General features: G+C 49.7%; 1 protein-coding gene across 1 annotated transcript in view; it reads right to left on the bottom strand.

Annotated features, from left to right (window-relative positions):
- Positions 1-2,065, bottom strand: part of LOC146838952 (vomeronasal type-2 receptor 26-like) — a 104,218-nt gene extending 102,153 nt beyond the window's left edge. Inside the window, exon 1 of the mRNA XM_085600194.1 lies at positions 1,833-2,065. The gene's annotated coding sequence lies outside the window, so the exon portion shown is untranslated. The remainder of the gene's footprint in view (positions 1-1,832) is intronic.
- Positions 2,066-13,970: the final 11,905 nt, after the last annotated feature.

The raw sequence follows: 13,970 nt of genomic DNA, 5'->3' as shown, positions 1-13,970 counted from the left end.
CAGGTTGGTGTTGCACTGAATGGGATGTAGTGGAGATACATTCTGCTATAGAGGGTGTGGATTGGAGGGGACCTTCTCCCATTTAAAATAGGAATGCCCAGTGCTACATGTCTACTGGCATGGGGTAGGAGCGGTGATGGCTGCGGTCATGGGCCTCGAGCTACTGATAGAGCCTAAATAGTTCCAACTACTGATTTCGGGCGAAGAAAACTGGATGAGACATGTAAGACAGTGGTTGGTACTGGCAGCAGTATTTGCAAAGCAGAATATTGCGCGGAAATGGGGAGCAACTGCCATTCCGACAATAGAACAGTGTGGAAATTATCTAGATTGGTGCTGGCAAGCATCACGCACAGTTTATGAAAGTAGGGGGTGCTGAGGAAATGGGAGAAGATATGGGGGGCCTGGCAGACTTATAAGGATTTATGGTGAGGTAATGTAAACTGTAACGTGTCACAACACGCTGTAACTGCTATGGTAAATAACTGTGTACTATTGTTTTTTGCACAAAATGGAAAAGATGGCAGTGCAATATACCTGTTTCTTAATTGTACTGAATATTGAACGCATATCAATAAAAAGAGGTAAAAAAAACAAAAAAAAGAAGTACAGGAACCATGGCAGGATAAGCATCTTGGAGATTGCCACATGGCCCAGTGGGGACAGGAGCAAGGACAGCTAGAAAAGAGGGACTTACAGATCGAGTCCAGGGCTCTACCCCATGTTAACAGTGTCCTCCAGAAGATCCTTGTCTGAGAGGTAAATCTATACACCCAAGTACTTGAGCGTGTCAAGGCACCATTCCAGCCAAACTGCTGCAGGGTTCTCCCTGTTAGAAATCGCTCACCAGTGTTCCGGTTGTCTCCTGCTTGATGTTGCTTGGTCCCAATCCCTCCCTGAACCAGGCAGCCCGGCAAGAAAACAGATACTCCGACCAAGCTAGCCTGCTCCGGGAAGGGAAGGGGAAATGGGAAGAGAGAACAAGAGAAGATACGGAACTCGCGATCTTCCAAGTGGAGGAAGCCGTGAAGTCTGCTGTCTCTCTGCTAGAAGTGTTCGGGGGGCTCAGCTGAAATCGTGGAACCTTCAGACCTAGTTATACAGGTATCTGTGAAAACAATAATACAACAACATGTAATGTACTACAATTCTGGAGCTTTAGATTCTACTCTAGACTTGCTTTTATAATTACCTACCCGGTTGAGAACACCCCTTGTAGACACTTCGCGATTGTTTTGCTTATGACAAAATTGGTATGAGCAACCTTTAAGAAAAAGAATCATCAATCAAAACATAGCTGTGCATGTACCCAAATCCATCCCCTCTAACTTGTTAATGTGGTTAGTTGTGGAATTAGAGAAGTTCAATGGTGCATACCTTATATCTTTCAGGATCTTTTCTTCTAAAGGATTCTGTAGAAAACAAACAAAAGAAACAAACAAACCACCTAGTCTGCCTGCAAGCGCTTCTATTAGCGCAAATCCTATACAATGTGTCAAGCGTTACAATTTACACAGCATAACCCTAATAACATATTAAGCTCTAATTTCTATACAAAATGCAAATGCTGCTCTTTTTCAGCATATCATTCACAAAACATGATTAGCGCAAATATTAATCCCTGCGCCTTTTTTTTGTGCTTACACTCTTAAATAATGAGTCTCATTTGTTATCAGTCTTTTCTTTGAAATATGCACAAGCCCTTTGAAATATTCACAAGCCCTTGAAACGCTTAAATAATCAGTCCGTAGATGAGAGCTCTGAATGAGCTACACACAGAGGGCTTCCGATTTGCCAAGGTTGAAATGTCAAACGGTAATAAAAAGTCTTACCGATTCCGATTAAGAACTCTGCTTACTTGACTACATACAAGTGCTGTTCATGTCTTTGTGTTTTCCTCTTGTCCTGTAGATGACGTCCTGCTGATGTTATCCCAGGCGCCGGAGGAAGATGAGGAACGGACCGGAAGAAGATGAGGGACGATCCAAAGCTGAAGCAGACCAGCGAAGGAAGGAGGTTTCGCCAAAGGCAGCTGACTCACGACGAGGTAGGATCCGGAACTCCAGTGATGACACTGAAGCGAAGCATTGGGTGAAAGAAGGATGGGGTTTTTATAGCCTCAGGGGTTTCTGTTAATTGAAGCACGTTCAAATACTCGTGCGTTTCCAGTAGTCATGTAGTGCTTGTTTTTTCTGTACACGTGAGGCACGTTCCAGTACTCGTGCTGCATTTGTCTCATAAAGCACGTGGAAACTTTGACAGTTGTAATATGTAAATGTATTAAACCAACACGTGAGCAAGGAAACGCTGACTAACAAGCACTGCTACTGTCAAATACATATACAAAGAAACGCTGGCTAACAAGCATTGCTACTGTCAAGTACTGTTCATTACAACAAGGATTAAGCAATCATACAGCAGAGGGAATGCAAGATGCTACCCTGGTACAGCACCTAACACTCCCCTTATGCTCAGGAACCGAAGGGAGGGGGAACAGGCAAGACGTAAATCAATTTACTCTGAGGCCTGACAAAGGTTAAAAATTCCTCCAGTGTGTCCATGAGGGCTAAAAGTGTGATGATGGTATCACACAGATAAATATGGACATCATCTGCTTGTTAAGAGATAATGTGGTGTTTGTCATGTTCCAGGAGACTCCAAACCTGGGCTTGTAAGTGCAGGCAGCAGGCCACTGACTCCATGGCCAGGGTACAAATAAACAGGGACAGGGGAAAATCCTCCCTGCTGCTCCTATGTATGTAAAAGCTGTCAGATATCACCTATCCAGTCCTGAGTCATGCTGTTGGGTTCTTATAGAGGGCACGTATCTTAATAAGGTAGCCCAGCCCCATGCCCATTTCCTCCAGCGTAGCCAGTAGGTAATCCCACTCCAGTATGTCAAACACCTTTTCTATTTCAAGCTACACCGCCAACTGTTCCTCCATTATACTCGAGGGAGCTTTCATCAGATAAAGTAGTCATCGTATGTTGAGGAATGGTGTGCAATCAAAATATCGAGTTTTTAATGTCGACCTACAGTAATATTGAGTATTAAATCTCGAATGGACAGAATATCGAAATCAAGACTATCAACGACCAGAATATCGACCTGAAGGTAAGAAATATCGTTTTTGTTAATATCGAAGTTAGTAATATCGATAGCAAAAATATTGATGTTACTAATATCGATATTTATATTAGTGTTATATATTTTTTGCTAAGTATTGTACTGGTTTTTAAATATATGTAGAGAATGTTTAGAAGTTAAATGTTTTTTTCAGTAAATTATGCCTTTTCGTACCGTAGCAGGTTGTGGGTTTATAGGGGAATAAGGTGGGAAGTAATTTAATTATAGTAAATTAAATAATAATTTTTAGGAATTATTAATTAATTTTATTTAAATTTAGCATTTTATTTCTGTAGCGGGTTGTGGGTTTATAGGGGAATAGGGTGGGAAGTAATTCAATTGTAATTAAGTAATTATTTATTGGCATTGATACATAGGTGCCGATTCCGATCCGTTAAAAATAATTTGCGTACGACCCGTATCCGTATTTTTTTACGTACGATTCGTACAAGTACCGTACAAACGGCCAAGTACGATTCGTACGTGAAAAATATATACGAATAGCGTCGGGAAAAGTCTACGAGAGTGCGTCGGAAAGTTTTTACGTCCGAATATCGTCGGGAAAAGTGTACGAGAGTGAGCCGGAGATTTTTATGTGCAAATCGTAAAACACAATTCCGAGCACGCAAGTACGATCCCGACTGTCCGTCCGAATACACAATCGCACATAAAATGGCCCGTACGGAGCCAACGTAGTAGCACACATGTACACGGGTAAACTTATGCCCGTGTACGAGCCGTACAGCCCCCCAACCCCAAATATGTCAGCACCGTACACCACCCTGTACCCCAGCCCCACAACTGTACGCGCCGTACCCCCCCATGTACGCCCATGTACGCGCCGTACCCCCCCATGTATGCGCCTTACCCCCCCTGTCCGCACTGTACCCCAGCCCCGCACCTGTACACGCCGTACCCCCCCATGTACGCGCCGTAGCTCCGCATGTAAGTGCCATACACCAGGCCCGCACGTGTACGCACCGTACCCCCACCGCATGTACGCGCCTTACCCCCCATGTACGCGCCGTACCTCCGCATGTACGCGCCGTACCCCAGGGCCGCACGTGTACGCACCGTACCCCCACCGCATGTACGCGCCGCACTCCAACACCGTACCCCAGCACCCTCACCCAGCATCGCGTATGTACGGATCGTACCTACGCGAAAAAGACTCATACAGAACCAGGACACTGTAAAACAGCACAAGGAGGGTCAATTCGACTCGCACAACACCACAAAACACGTCTACATGACAAAATATATCTCAATGACTGACCTGGCACATCCAAACAGGCAAACAGAGGCCCCAAATCACAACCACCTCTTATAACACACCCACCAAAATTCAAACACAGCCACACCCAAAAATTGACCAATAAAAAGGGCCCACACACACAACCCATGAGCCTTTGCAACAGACCCACTGCTGCCAGACCCCACAGAGAAACAACTCCACATACCTTCACTACACCTTCACTCACACACCTTCACACAACCTCCTCCACAAACATCCCCCTCTTCACATTCACACACACACCTTCACATTCACACCCACACACCCACAACCATCCACACCCACACCCACACCCCACACCATGCCCACAGACAAGAATCCAAAGTTCACAACGGCGGAGCTGGACCTCCTTGTCAACGAAGTCATCAGAGTCGAGCCACAGCTGTTTGGAACATTGGTCAGACAGACCAGCATAGCTGAAAAATCTGCCATGTGGTAGAGGATTGTCGATAAGGTGAATGCTGTTGCGCCCATCCGAAGGACCAGGCATGAATGCCAAGCCAGGTGGTACGATCTGCGCAGGGCGGTCAAGAGGAAAATGAATGAAGAATATGCCCAGAGTAACATCACTGGAGATGGGCCGCCCCGCAGACCCGTACACTACCATCCCCGGGAGGAGAAGGTGATGGCCCTGCTACCGCCGGTGGGAGTACACGGAGTCGAAGGAGTCGCAGAGCCTGGTGAGTACACAAACAACTTACGTAACTTGGGGGCAATGGGGTCCACACCACATATACACCAAATGCACGCAACTTCCCCCAAGCACTCACCGCACACAACCACACTCAAAAACCAGACTCATGCCACTAACGTCTCCATGCACCCTTCACAAATCAAGGCAAGGCCATGTCCAAGGCTACAACAACCACAAACACAAGACTGGATGTCCGGGAGGCTGGGCCCCACACAACACATTGTGAAAATGAGACGCAGACACCAATGCCCTCAGCCCATATGGCATAGGTACATACCCATGCACAATGCACAGGGACTGGCAAATTACTGACAAGGTAGCTGACCCTTGGCCCTGCTGTATGCAGCACAAGGCCCTCCTGGGACCACTGTACACTCAAACACCAATTCCACAAGCACAGGTATCTAGCACAGGAACTCACACTCACTGTCATGCCAGCATGCACCATGAGGAGACAGACACATCACCTGGGAGACCCAATGACAACTCACACTACACACAACAGCACGCCCGGTCACACCCCCCCCCCTAACACAAGCACACACCCCTGGGGCAGGCAACGGATTTACACACACCCACAATGGACATGTGACACAACAAGACCAATCCAGAGCCAAATAAGCATCAGAGCCAACAATCCACAGGTCAAACACAGGAGAACATCCCAATCTGTCCCCCGCAACATACCCATCCCCAAGTGGACATTGAGAGGAATGCTAGGCACATCCAATTACCTGGAGGAACTGTGTCAACTTGAATATGTATGAAACATAGATGTTGCATGAAACACCATTAACATTGTCTCTCTCTCACACACAGGGCAACGTCGTCGATCTCTCCCCAACACTGGGGAGGAAGAATCACAGTCCCAGGCTCTGCGTGAAGACGATCCCACCGGCAGCAACGACTCTCACCACTCCGTGGATGACCCCGTCCAACCTGGACCCTCTGGTGCCCAAGCCACTGCAGCACCTGCGTCAGGTACATCTGTGCCAATCACCCCCCCATTCTTGCCACATCCCAGGACACACCCAGGAGCCCTGCTCACACTGAACAACAGAGCCAGTCTGGCCAGGATGGACAAGGTTCTCCGGGCACCCAGGAGGAGGCAGGCAACCCTGCAAATGCCATCCCTCAGGAGTCCCGTAGACCCGATGTGCCCACAAGGGCAGGCCAGGCTCAAGTGGGCAGGGGTGGTGGGAGTGGAGGCAGGTGGAGGCGTGAACCTGACCAGCCAGCTCGGGACACCAGTATGTCACACATACGCAACATCCTGGACTCATACCGGCGTGACACCAGAGGCATCAACCAGGTCGTGCCAAGACTCTCCGAGATGCAGGGGACCCTCGATGAGATTAAGAACCTGCAGGTCGAGCATCATGCCAGTCATCAACAACACCAAGGACGGATGGAGGCAAGACTGGCTGAGCTCCTGGCGGTGCACAGGGACATGAGCCAATCACTCCGTCAGATCGCCCAAAGCATGGGCAACCCTCCCTGTGCCACCAGGCGCAGACCAGCACCAGACACAGGGAGGGAGGAGGAGGACGAGGATTCATCTGACGGAGCGTCCCCAGCATCGTCAAGGCCTGCATCTGTGGGTCCCCGGAGGAAGGTGGGTCGTCCACGGAAAAGACCGTGAGAGTCAGCGGACCATCCACATCTCCCAGGTCACCTGGCCTGGCACCTGGCCCTCTAGCGCAACAGCAGCACCTCATCCAAAGACATTCTCTGCCACATGGACTTGCTGGTCACAGTCTGACCAATGATGACCAACACTGTGCCCTGGACTCTGATGACTTCCAATGCCAAGGATACCATCTCCCCCTGTGAACTTTGGATTCTATTCCCCTGGTAGAGCACCTCATTTCATCTACCAAAACACGTACCCCACCGCAAATAAATATATCACTTTGGTCATGAGACGTTCCTGTCATTTTGCATTATTCAACGACATATGTGTGTGGAAATGTCTAACTATGCCTGAGTGTTGAACTAACTCCAGCCATCCATACCCTGGGATCAGAGTCTGGTACAGGACACACATGGGTCACAAGGTATCATTCAATGTAGGCATGGAGCACAACACTCACCTGTGATGGCCTCTGGCTGCTCAGGGGGTGCTTGCCAAACTGTGCGGAGAGACCTATTTGGGAGATTATCATCAAGGCGTAGAGGTCATGGCTCATGTGGAGGTTCCCGGGGAGGGAGTCCCAGGTATGTGTGGCCAGGTGGGAGAACAATGTCCTGTATGCTGGAGTACGGTGGATGTGAAGAACGGTGGCCAGGGCAAGGTTGGATGCACGGAGATGGCCCAACGGGATCTAGGATGACAGACGTACAAGGTTGGTTTGGGGTCGGGTTGTGGACTGCCTCCTGAGTGTGGGTGGGGAGTGTGGAGGTCATCCTGCAGCAGACAGTGATCCATTGCAGCTATCTATGGTGGACGGTGAGGTGGCTGGGGCGCAGGGTGTTGAAGCTGAGGTGTGCAGATGCCCCCTGGAAGTGGACCAGTTTCCTGGGAGTTTGGATGTACTTGCTCCGTAGAGGGCAGGGCAGTATTTGACACGGATGTTATCATGGACCTGGGGGATGGTCTGTATTTTCTTGGAGTGGATCTATCTGTGGATCATGTGCATAATGCAGAGGGCGTTGCAGCATGAGGTACAGATGCTGTGGACTAGCATGGCACATGTGAGCGAGCCAAACATGATGCACACCATCTTGTGTGTGTAGCCACTGGGTGCTTGTGCAGGGCTCTTGCGGGTGGGACACAGGCACTTGACCCAGCTGGAAGGGGACAATCCTCAGATGATCACCTCAGTACTGTACAAGTCCAGCCTCAGGTGGCTCGTGTGCAGCCATTCATCAATGGATCTCATGCAAACTTGAATGATGGAACTGCCAATGTCTGTGTCTTTGTTGAGGGTGAGGAGCACCTGGCTGTCAATGGCATACGAGTTAATGATGAGGTGCTGTGCGCATGTGATGGTGGAGAGGGGGGTCCTGGACACTCTGTAGATTGACATGCTGAGAGATGATACCTGTGCCATGTCACAGACGATGACACCATACTACATGCTGAAGCCTTGCGTCCCACTCCCATGCCCTTGCTGGGCTACAGAGCCTGTGGGGAGTATTAGGGACGTGACCTGGTTGGTGTGACAGGGCCTGGAAGGCAGGCCAGCGCAGTGTAGGCAGTTGGAGTTGCACACTCAGCATGCAAAGGTGTCTTGTGTGTGCCCCGGGTATGTCTGACAGCAGGCGTTAGATGTGCGGATGGACATAGCTCGGAGTGTGGCTGCTACATCAGACTGTAGTGTGATGTGGGTTATGCAAGGACAGGATGGTGGTGCAATGTGCACCTTGCATGTGCTGATGGTCCAGCCTTTGGCACCGCGTGGAGGCAACAGTGGCATAGACAAGCTGAGGACAGCCAAATGAATGGGTGGAGGGAGGAAGTGAGGAGCATCTTGGAGGCGTGTGTGTTGCCAAATCTGGATACTCTGTGGGCCCTTGCTGCAGGGGCCGCAGCAGCAGGCGGCATCTCCTTGCAAAATGACAGAATTTGCACACAAAGACTAGGATGTCAGAAGGACAACTGCAACAGGCGCGTGTGTAAAGCAAGGAGTGTCCAGTGTCCCATGGCACACCCAGAGACAATGCATGCACAATCACCAAAGAAGCATGACACCGGATCAGGAAACTGAAGGCCGACCTGTGCACAGGAGACACACCCTCAGCAGCTGTTGATGGCCCATTGTGTGGACCAACATGCCAAAAAACATACACGACCATGTACTTCATGCCCAATAGGGAGCCTAATCCATGAGCAACTGCATGCATGTTGCTAAACTACACATGGACTCCTATGCATAATCTTCCACAACTATGCCAGATATGCCGCATGCAAAGTGGCAAGAGACCTGCATTGACAGAGATGAGGCACGTTGGAGTGTGACGAACACCTTTTTTACTCAGACTCACAATAAGGGAAATGCATCAATTGGAACAGACTCACATGTCATTTGGCTGACCATGTGTGAGCTACACTGGACACCCCCTTCAACACACAGATGTGGTAAATCCTACTGAGCTGGCACACAAGTGAAGGGGTTGAGCCTAACACCCCTTGCTGCACACGGAGAGTCTACAATTCCCCATTGAGCCTCATATGGGGATGTTCCACACTATGTCCACCATTAGCATCCCGTATGTTCCTGAGGGATGTTATACACACATTGATGCCTTCATCAGAATCCACAAACCATTGCAGATGACTGTCAGGAAGGGTGACTATCAATTCATGGGAGCCATGCAACACGTCATGTGGCCCATGGTGAGTCGACATGTATGCATGGTAACACAACATGCACAGGAGCAGTCCCCACATATCACAAACACGTACCACCCACAAAATGCCTTGCTGCACTCCTTACCCCAAATGACTTTTCACCATGTCTGTGCATGTAACTCTGATCCAGCACAGGTTGCAATACTCATGAGGAATAGCAGGAGGGCAATGATGACATGAGCAGACGACAGCCGCAAGAACCTGGGGAGGACAGACACACAACAAGTCAGCGAAGAGCTAGTAATCCGCAGACATGTACATGTACTCTACAGGAATGATGTTGTCACCATGCCCTTAATAAATTTAGTGTCCCAGCTAATATGTGCAGCTCGACACACACATTGCAACACATGCCACACAAGGCTCAAAGCGTGCACACTCAGACACAGAGACTCACCATCATGAGAAGAAGTTGCGGATAAGCTGACTCCGGATGTCCTCATCCTCATCCTCACTTGCCCCGTGCCCGAGCCCTTCATCCTCCACGGGTGGATGATCCTGCTCATCCGGATCAAGGATGAGTGGCACGGCCTTCTCCACTGCCATGTTGTGCCACATGCAGCACACAATGAAGATTTTGTAGACCTTAACCGGGGCATATGGGAGAGCGCCGCCGGTCTTGTGGAGGCACCGGAATCTGCTCTTCAGGAGTCCAAACGTCCTCTCAATCACGTGCCTCGTCTGCCCATGGGTGTCGTTGTACCGGTGTTCTGCGGCTGTTCTGGGGTTGCGGAGAGGCGTCATCAGCCATGGCATGTTGGGATAGCCAGAGTCCCCTACATGGAAACATCATGTGAAGAAGTGGGCCAGGAGATGCCGTAAGATACAAAGATAGCACTAAACACAGGACTAACAGAGTATACCCACCAACAAGACATGCTCGTTCCGCGTGCAGCTGCAGCATCATTTCTGGCACCCTGCTACGCCTCATGATGTATGCATCGTGTGCGGACCCTGGAAAACGGGAACAGACATGGGAAATCAGCATGTTAGCAAGACACACCACAAGGGCATTAATGGAGTGGTAATGTTTTCTGTTTCTATAGGCTACCTCTTGTGCCTGTGGTGGTACCAAAGCCACATTGTCCCATCAATGGCCCCAATTACATGAGGCATCCCTCCCAGGGCATAGAACTCACCCTTGACACCTGTCAACTGCTCACGAGTGGGAAAATGGATGAATTCATCCAGGTTCATCAACATGGCTTCTATAACATCATGCAGGACACGGCTGAACATTGTCTTGGACATGCCACCGACATCAGCTATGGTCAATTGAAACGTGCCGGTGGCAAAAAAATGTAGGGCTGCCATCACCTTCATCTTGGGGGTCAGAGCTGTAGGATACCTGTGTTGTGGTTGGAGGTGTGGTACAAGCCGGCGGGTCAAGTCCTCTATCAACTCTTGCGAGAAGCGGTATCTGCGTATGCAGTCATGTTCGCGCATGGCATCCAGGTCTGGCATTCGTCTGGGGAGAGGCGGTGCCCTGCAGAGATTTGGAAGGAATAACGAAGAGTGAGTATATTACCACACCAATGTCACTGAGGTGAGCACATGTTCAACAGCTAATACACATCTGCTTAATACAGAGTCTATGCTGTGCAAAACATCCAGGACACGTAGGCCAGCCAGGTGATACTCCTACGAAGAGCCAGCCACAATAGTTGCATGGCAATGTTGACGTGACATGCCATTAAAATAGCTGTGGGCCAGTGTAAGTGACAAGCCAGACACATTACATGACTGACAGACATCCACATATCAGCATTTGAAGGATGTCATCTCATACAGACATCTGGCGGGAGTCTAGACGCACAGGTCCCATGTCATCTGGAAAAGGACAGATAACACACATTTCCATGAAGGGGTACATGTCAAAAACTGATGACACAGACATTGAGAGAACGCAGATATTGCCTCATGTCAGGAAGTCATCTTCGAACCATCATGACACATGTAACGTGTGAGTCCACATGTGGCATGGTGTGCGTATATGTGTGTCATGAACATATGCACACAGACACATGTTGGATGCTGCAACAGCAGATGGAGTTGATGGAACACCAACGGAAAGCTCAAGGGAACACATGACACACATATGGCATAGTCACATCGTGGCACGCTGGGAGTCACATGTCAGGTGTAATTATCCGTGTACCTGGCATCAGGGGACAGTTGCGGGTGTTGCTGACTGTGCCATACCAGTGATGCAGGGCTTGACACGTGCGTCGTACATGCACACATGTGCAAAGTGTGAAGGGGAAGTGTGCCACGTAGTGCCCCATCACACATGACATGTGTAAACAGCTCATCACACATCTATTGTGCCACAACATGAGACATGTGCCACATCACTGCCTGACACACCTAGGCCCTGCACATGAAGGACTGCACTGACAATGACTTGATGTACAGCCTTGTGCGAGTCTGACACCTCCATTCCTTTCGTGTGCGCCTCCTATCACCAGTGTAAGCTGTGAAAGGCAGTACACATGCTCTGAGGGCGTGTGTAAGGCCCGTACTCATGCGTGAGTACCTGCCGTACACACATGAGTACGTGCCTATCACTATAGTTGTGTTACTGTAGGTCCGAGTGATACGGCACGTACTGACGCGTGTACGGGCCGTACACGCGTCAGTACGTGCCTATCACTATAGCTGGGGTACCGTAGGGCCTAGTGATACGGCACATACTCACGCATGTACGTGCCGTATCACTAGGCCCTACGGTACCCCCAACTATAGTGATAGGCACGTACTCACGCGTGTACAGGCCGTACACGCGTGAGTACGAGCCGTATCACTAGGCCCTACGGTACCCCCAACTATAGTGATAGGCACGTACTCACATGTGTACGGGCCATTTAAGCGTGAGTACGTGCCGTATCACTAGGCCCTACGGTACCCCCAACTATAGTGATAGGCACGTACTCACGCGTGTACGGGCCGTACACACGTGAGTACGTGCCGTATCACTAGGCCCTACGGTACCCGCAACTAAAGTGATAGGCACGCACTCACGCGTGTAAGGCACGTACACGCGTGAGTATGGCCCGTATCACTATAGTGATGGTGCCCTAGGGGTACGTGTGAAACGCGCCGTACCTGTGTGGGGATTTAAGAATTACAATGGGGACACATGATGGACAAGTATTAGGGCCTAAATGCATGCTGGTTGTCATGGATACCAAGTTTGAAGTTCAAAATTTAACATCATGTGGTCTGGAAAAAGCAGTTGGCCACATTATACATTGTTGCAAAGTGGTTGTTGACTAGACATGATGCTGCAAAATCGAAGATGCAAAGGCTGTCACTGGTGTATGTTTAAAGGGATTGGAGGAAACGTAGGATGCAAATGAGTCTGACCAATTTCTCTGTACTCCTGTAAATGAAATAGGCCAGCAAGGCAGATATAAGGCAGGCAGAACCCATGAGAGGGCACTTGCCTGCACAACATGTCAGTCGATACCACTGCTGCTGTATTGTCTCCCTCTGGCACCATGTCAAGGACTGTGGAGAGGGCCCAGCCTTTCACCCAGGAAGAGAACGAGGCCCTGCTGGATGTGATCCTCCCACAGTACCCCATGCTGTATGGTCGACCAGGGGAGCTGGTGAGTGCTGACTCCACTACCTTTGCCTGTGCACCTTTATTGTATCTGTCACTTCTGGCATTGTGGCCAGGTGTGACAGACATGCAATGTTGGTTGGAGTATGTCCCGGGGGGGGGATGGCTTATGTCTCTCATGCAGGGCTTGATGTAGTTCATGTGTGCACTCCTCACTTGCATTGTGCTTACTGTGACATTCACTGCATAGTGCATGGCACATTCAGCCAGCCTAATCCTCTTGGGCATTCTTGTTCTATTGTCCTGCGGTGATTCAGTGGTCACCCCGGTGTGACAGGTGACTGCACCCACAGATGTGTGTGAGAGTTGAGTGGAGCTGTGGTGAGAGTGGTGAGAGTGTCCAAATGATGTGTACGCCCCCTGGACATTGATGTGTGTGAATGTTTCTTGTCATGTGGGTGAGTGTCTATGTGGAGTGTTGCACCACAGCTGCATGGAGGAGGCAACTGCTCAATCCATTTGATGTGTGAAGTAAGCCGTGCTGTGTGTCTGACTTGCTAAGCTAGCCCCACACCTGTGATCCCCCCCTGGCAAGTGGCACATGTGCAGAGTGAGGTTTGCATCCGCTGTTGCCAATAGCAGGTGATTGATGTGTGCCTGTGTGTGTCTCTGTACTCTGCTGAGGTTTCGTCAGTGGCCTGGGGCATGTGACTGCTTTGCGGTGCTGTCCATCAGCCTTGTGTTGCTTGGGATGCACAGTGTGTGCCATAATCAGGGATTTTTTCGCACCCCTCATGCCACCTGTGTACTTACTATGCCATGTAGTGCATTGGTGCGTCCACAGTGGAAAAAGTCCCTATGACTAAGGTGCTATTACTTGCCAGCATACTATGCCCTGTTCAACAAATCTAAGATGTTCAAATGTGTGTGTCTGTG

The sequence above is a fragment of the Triturus cristatus genome, chromosome 4_2, assembly GCF_964204655.1.
Source record: "Triturus cristatus chromosome 4_2, aTriCri1.1, whole genome shotgun sequence".
Lineage (NCBI taxonomy): Eukaryota > Metazoa > Chordata > Amphibia > Caudata > Salamandridae > Triturus > Triturus cristatus.
This window is presented reverse-complemented; position numbering and strand designations above follow the sequence as displayed.